Genomic DNA, 5,860 nt, shown 5'->3' on the forward strand with positions numbered 1-5,860 from the left:
AGATATTGTCTCCAAGCCTTGGTGGACTTGGAGACAATAAGGGAGAATTCCCTTAGTTACCAGACAAAAGTGTCTCTTTTTCTTCTCTTTCTTTCCCCCAATCAGAAAGAGTTCTTCTTTGCACTGGGGGAGGGGTGACATGGGAACTCTCATAGCCACCACAGCTAGCACTACACTAGATATGAAAGACCAACAGCCTTTCAGGCAAGGATAGTACTGGGGTTTACCTGCAGCCCACAGGTACTACTGCCTGGTTAGTGCTGATGTTTACTCAAGGTCAAAGCACTTTAGTCAGAAGGTGGTGAATTCTGTCAGGACTACATCTGTCTCATCAGGAGAGCAGATTTCCTTCTGGCTCAGGGTAGGTTTAGAAATGTCATTTAGAAGCAGAAGCCTGGAATTAGAGGCTTCAGAAATATGCTTGGTGCTTTGTTTTACTGTGACTGAGTTGGTACCCAAGTTGCAAGACAAAGTCCATTGTAGTCATCCCTCTCCTTTCCCCAAGTGAAAAGAGTGTTTCCCCAAGCTGCACTGCCTGGAGTTGGGGAAGGGGTGACATAGGCACTCTCATGGCCAGCTGCAGAGCTGTTGTTGCACTGGGTTGCAGTCTAAGTCCTCTGCAACCAAGTGCAGTGCAGCACCAGGACTTGCCCAAGGACCACAGTCCCTGTGGTCTCTCTCTCACTCAAATTTATTTAGGGTTCTCTGGCCATTTCAGTCTGTTGATAGTGAAGCAAACCAGGACTCATGTTCCTTCCACTGAGGCAAAGTATTTCCCTCTGGCTTAGGGCTGTCTAAATTTTCCCTGCATGGGCACCAGCAGAATTCTGCCTTGTGTTGTATGTGACTGTGAGAGGGCAGAACTGACTTACAATGCAAAGTCTCAAAGGCACTTCACCGTCCCTCCTCCAAGTACGCAAACTGTCCTCTTGCTGCACTGCCTGGGTTTTAGGAGTGGTGTAGACAATGCAAGGCTGCCCTCCCCACCTCCTTTAGAGTGACAGGAGTTGAAAAATGTAGAGGTAAAAACAGAGATGACACTTGATATTGCTGTGTCCTCACCCAAATCTCATCTTTAATTATAGCTCCCATAAACCTCACATGTTGTGGGAGGGAACTGGTGGGAGATAATTGAATAATGGGGTGGGTTTTCCCATGCTGATCTCATGATAGTGATTAATTCTCATAAAATCTGATGGTGTTAAAGGGCAGTTCCCCTGCACACATTCTCTTGCCTGACACCATGTAAGATGTGTCTTTGCTTTTCTTTCATCTTCCACCATGATTGTGAGGCCTCCCCAGCCACGTGGAACTGAATCCATTAAACCTCATTTTCTTTATAAATTATCCAGTCTCAGGTATTTCTTCATGACAGTATGGAAATGGATGAATACAGCACTCCTTACTGTCATTCCTAGTAACACACTTAGGAAATACATGTTTATTGTCTCTACAACTTTAGGTTCTGAGTGTTTAGATGTCTTCGTTTCCTAAAAGAAGAATGCTTCCACAAGAAGACACAGTTAGTGTCCCACTAAACTTAAAATTACAGCTACAAACTAAATAATTTGGGCCCTCTGTGACAGTTGACCAGCCAGTAGAGGAAAAGATTACCTTGTTGGCAAATTGATCTTGATAATTATGAAGAAATAGGGCTGTTATGCTTGATAATGGGGACAAGGAGGAATGTTTCTTGTTAATTTGGCATTTTAATTGTATACTAGGTGTTTTGTATTTTTTCCCGTCCCCAGTTTTAAATGAAAACGGGTGAGTACAGAAAGCATATATTTCTAAGGGAGTAGTGTAAGATCACAGATCCTTTACAAGTGAGAGTTTGAACCACACACCAGGCAAACCATCTAAACATAGAGAAGTGTTAGCCAAGTTGGAGGAGAGGTTTTTTAAAAGAAAATGAAGGAGGGAAATAAGTGTCAGTTACAGTCCCCCATAGCACAAGTTTGCCTATGTATCAAACTCATACTTGTATGTACCTCTGAAATTAAAATGAAAACATAAAAAAATCATTTTTAAGGATTAAAAAAAAAGTGTCAATTATAGCCATGGTACCAACTATAACTGGTCGACCTTCAACTTTTCAAGCCGAAAAAACTATCTTTATATATCAAATAGTGCTGCCTCTGCAGCAAAGGGCAAGCATGCTTACTATCCATTATAAAATAGATGTGTTCCCTAAGCTCAGTGATTCTCTCCTGAAAAGCATGACTTGTTTGGTAATTACCTTCATGACACTTACGAGAAGCGGAGGCAAATGTTGAGAACATGGCTACTGCTATCATTATGAGTAACAAAACATCCTTTTTCTGTAACCCAGGAGTCTTGTGTTTTCTATCTGTTTCAATGAAATTTTAAGATAATTTGTTAGATTGCAAATTGAGTAAAATCTCAGATCTCTCATGGTTATTGAGAATCCGAAATTTGTTTCTTTAGAACTTTAATATACTTAATAAACCTAGGCCAAAATAATTAAGAAAAAATACCAAAAAACACAAATTATAAATATCAGTATGTAAATGGCAGATTCAACATACATTAAAAAAAGAAATTAGGTGCAAACCTTAAATGAAAATGAATCCATTCTTGAGAAGGGTGACTTATACAAGCTTACCTGAGAAGAAATAATATATTCAGAAAATAAAGAAATTGAGTACATTATTTCAAAAGTCCCAGAAGGCTTCACCAGTAAATACTTCAAATGTTTAAATAAATAATACTCATTCAATATAAAGTCTTCCAGAGAAAATGTAAATAAATGCTTTCTATTTATTTTCTGGGGCCTGCATCACCCTCAAACTAAGACATTAAAAAAGCATTATCAGATAAGAAAACTACAAGATGTGCTAGAGCTTCCCCTCAAATAAGGGCCTGAAATGAGAAATTAGGAGTTTATGGTTTCTTTGGTTGGTTATCCTAATAGGCACAAGTGAGGGAGTTCAACAAGTCAGACAGGGAAGGAGGGAAGCAGTCTAACTATCTGAAAAGATCATGGTCTATTAAACTTTACCACAGATCTCAGTGGAACAAGGCAACTGGCTGTCACTCTGGTAAAACTATCTATTAGGATAATTGTATATTTGTATATATATTTTAAAAAAATGTAATTCCACAGAAAAACTCTTTGAAGTGAATTGAAAACATTCTGTCTCACCAAGGGCAGAAAAAAATGAATTTTTATTTCAAATTCCTTTAATCATGGCATAGTTATGTTCTCAAGGAGCTTTATTCTGTTAATTATTCTGATATTTTGACTTGTTGCTTATGCAAAGTAGCCTTTAGGTCCTCAGAAAAAAGCAAAAAAGCATTCAGGCAGAGAGATGCAAGTACTATCAGCTGAAAATGTTCCGGAATTATTGATTGATTATGGATGAGCATTAGAATTTGCTGCATTGCACCTCATATACTATTAGACCCAATTATCTCCCTGAGGTATGGAGACATCTCTTGAGTTACAAAGCTGGAAAGACAAGTCTTATCTTCCCCCATAGGTGTTTATTTAGACTCCAATGCATGAAGATCCAGTATCTTTACCATTATATTCTGAAGAGACTCTAAGAAGGTGATGAGGGTCAGTTGCCTCTTTCTGCTACATGCATGCCCTAATTTAATTTTTCCATAATCTTCACCTACAGTAAATCTTGTTACATATAGAATGGTATCCTGTTCCATGTTAGTCTGTTCTTACTCTGCTAATAAAGACGTACCTGAGACTAGGTAATTCATTTTTTTTTTTTTAATTTCAGTTAATGGACTCACAGTTCCACATGGCTGAGGAGGACTCACAATTGTGGTAGAAGGCAAAAGAGGAGCAAAGGAACATCTTACATGGCAACACACAAGAGAGTATACGCAGGGGAACTTCTCTTTATAAAACCATCAGATCTCCTGAGACTTATTCACTATTATGAGACTAGCACGAAAAAGACCTACCCCCATGATTCAATTACTTCCCACAGAGTCCCTCCCACAACATGTGGGAATTACAGGAGCTACAATTCAAGGTGAGATTTGGGTGGGGACACAGCCAAGCTATATTAGGTTCCCTCACATCACACCAGGGATAATAACTGGGGCAAATAAAACCTAACCTCCCTTTACTGTATACAGATAATAATATTATTACTTATGTATTACTTACATATACGAATAATATTCTACCCTGTTTCAGAATCCTTGTGTTGGTATTCATGATAGCATTGATCAATGTATACATTAAAAATTTAACTCATTTTTCATATGCCTTTGTCTTCTGTTAAGAGGAGTATAACATGATAAAGCAACAGTCATAACCCTCACTAAGGGTTAGGATAAGTGGATCCTTAACAGTGTCCCTTGATAAATGCATACTTGTTCTTGCCAATCCACCACTCCTACACTTTAAGAATAAATTTCATTATTGCAGCAGAGCCTAAAGCAGTGTACACAGAAACACAAATCCCCAAGTGGGTCATGGGAGTTATGATTATAGGCAAATCTTATTTCCAACGTGTTGTTCCCAAGGGAGTGTATTCTACTTATTAGGAATATAGTGCCGCAAAATGGCCATTGGTTCGAATTATATATTTTAGCTAGAAATATAGACGCCAATTTTTCAAAGTGTCATAACCAATATTGTGCTTTATTATCAAGTGTCTGGTTATTACAATGTTTTCCCTTTCAAGTCCTGGGCATGATTTTTAATACAATTTTTTTCTCTAGCCATAGGAGATGAAAGTCTCTTTCATTTTCCCATAGACTTCTTCTGGACTTCACAATGAACATTTAGTTGGTAGTTAGAATTTGCTCGTCATTTTCTTCTATCATTGTATTGATAGCACTGAACAGAAAATATCCAAATCCACATTTGTTTCAATAATTAGTGCTATCGTATAATTCATGCAGCAGCATAAGTCAGTGTTTTCCACCAGTATCCCATTCTAGTTCATCAGAGGTGTAATGATGGTCCATGCAGGGGACTATTACAAATACCACATACCACCAGTTAAGAGGTTCTTGTTGCAGCCTTGCCTGAGACCACATATACTTCAGAACCCCATCCTGAGAATGTATGCCGTAGAACACTAGAAGCAGGTTCTGAGAAAAAGGATCATGGGCAATAGTTTATTTGAAAAATGCAGGATGCACAAAAGGGGGAATGGGAAACTGATATGGAAAAGCAAAGACAGAGCTAATAAAAGATATATTATCAAACCAGCTCACACTCTGGGTAACTGATGTTTAACTCCATGGGGAAGTTCTTAGAGTAAAAACATATGCCTCAGTTTTATCCCATTTAGGACATATGCTAATATTTCCAGTACAATGACAGATATGATGGTAGCAGGCATATCATGTCTCTTTCTGAACCCAGAAGAAAATCTTCCAACGTTTCACAACGATGTATGATTATTAGATTTTTATAGATGTACTTTATCAGAGTCACGAGTTTTATTCTATTTCTAATTGGCTAAGAGTTTTGTTTTGTTTTTAAATGAATTCTAATCAGGAATTATTGTGAATGACATTTATAAACTGAATACAAAATTTCTAAAGAAAAAAATATTATCAAATCAAATTTAGCAATATATTTAAAACTCATGATCATCAAATAATAGCAGTCGAGAAATTTAAGTTTAAAACCACAATCACTGGTCTGGAATATAAAAGGAATATAAAAGTAGACAATTCTGCTATGTACATTTCTTATTTTCTAATAACTATATATTTATATGTTTATAAATATCTACTGTATATATTTACTAGTATATATTTTCAAAAACACTATATTCTACACTGTATATTCTAGACATTTTTTTTTTTTTTTTGAGAAAGAATTTCACTCTTCTTGCCCAGGTTGGAGTACAAT

This window comes from Mandrillus leucophaeus, unplaced genomic scaffold (assembly GCF_000951045.1).
Source record: "Mandrillus leucophaeus isolate KB7577 unplaced genomic scaffold, Mleu.le_1.0 Scaffold617, whole genome shotgun sequence".
Lineage (NCBI taxonomy): Eukaryota > Metazoa > Chordata > Mammalia > Primates > Cercopithecidae > Mandrillus > Mandrillus leucophaeus.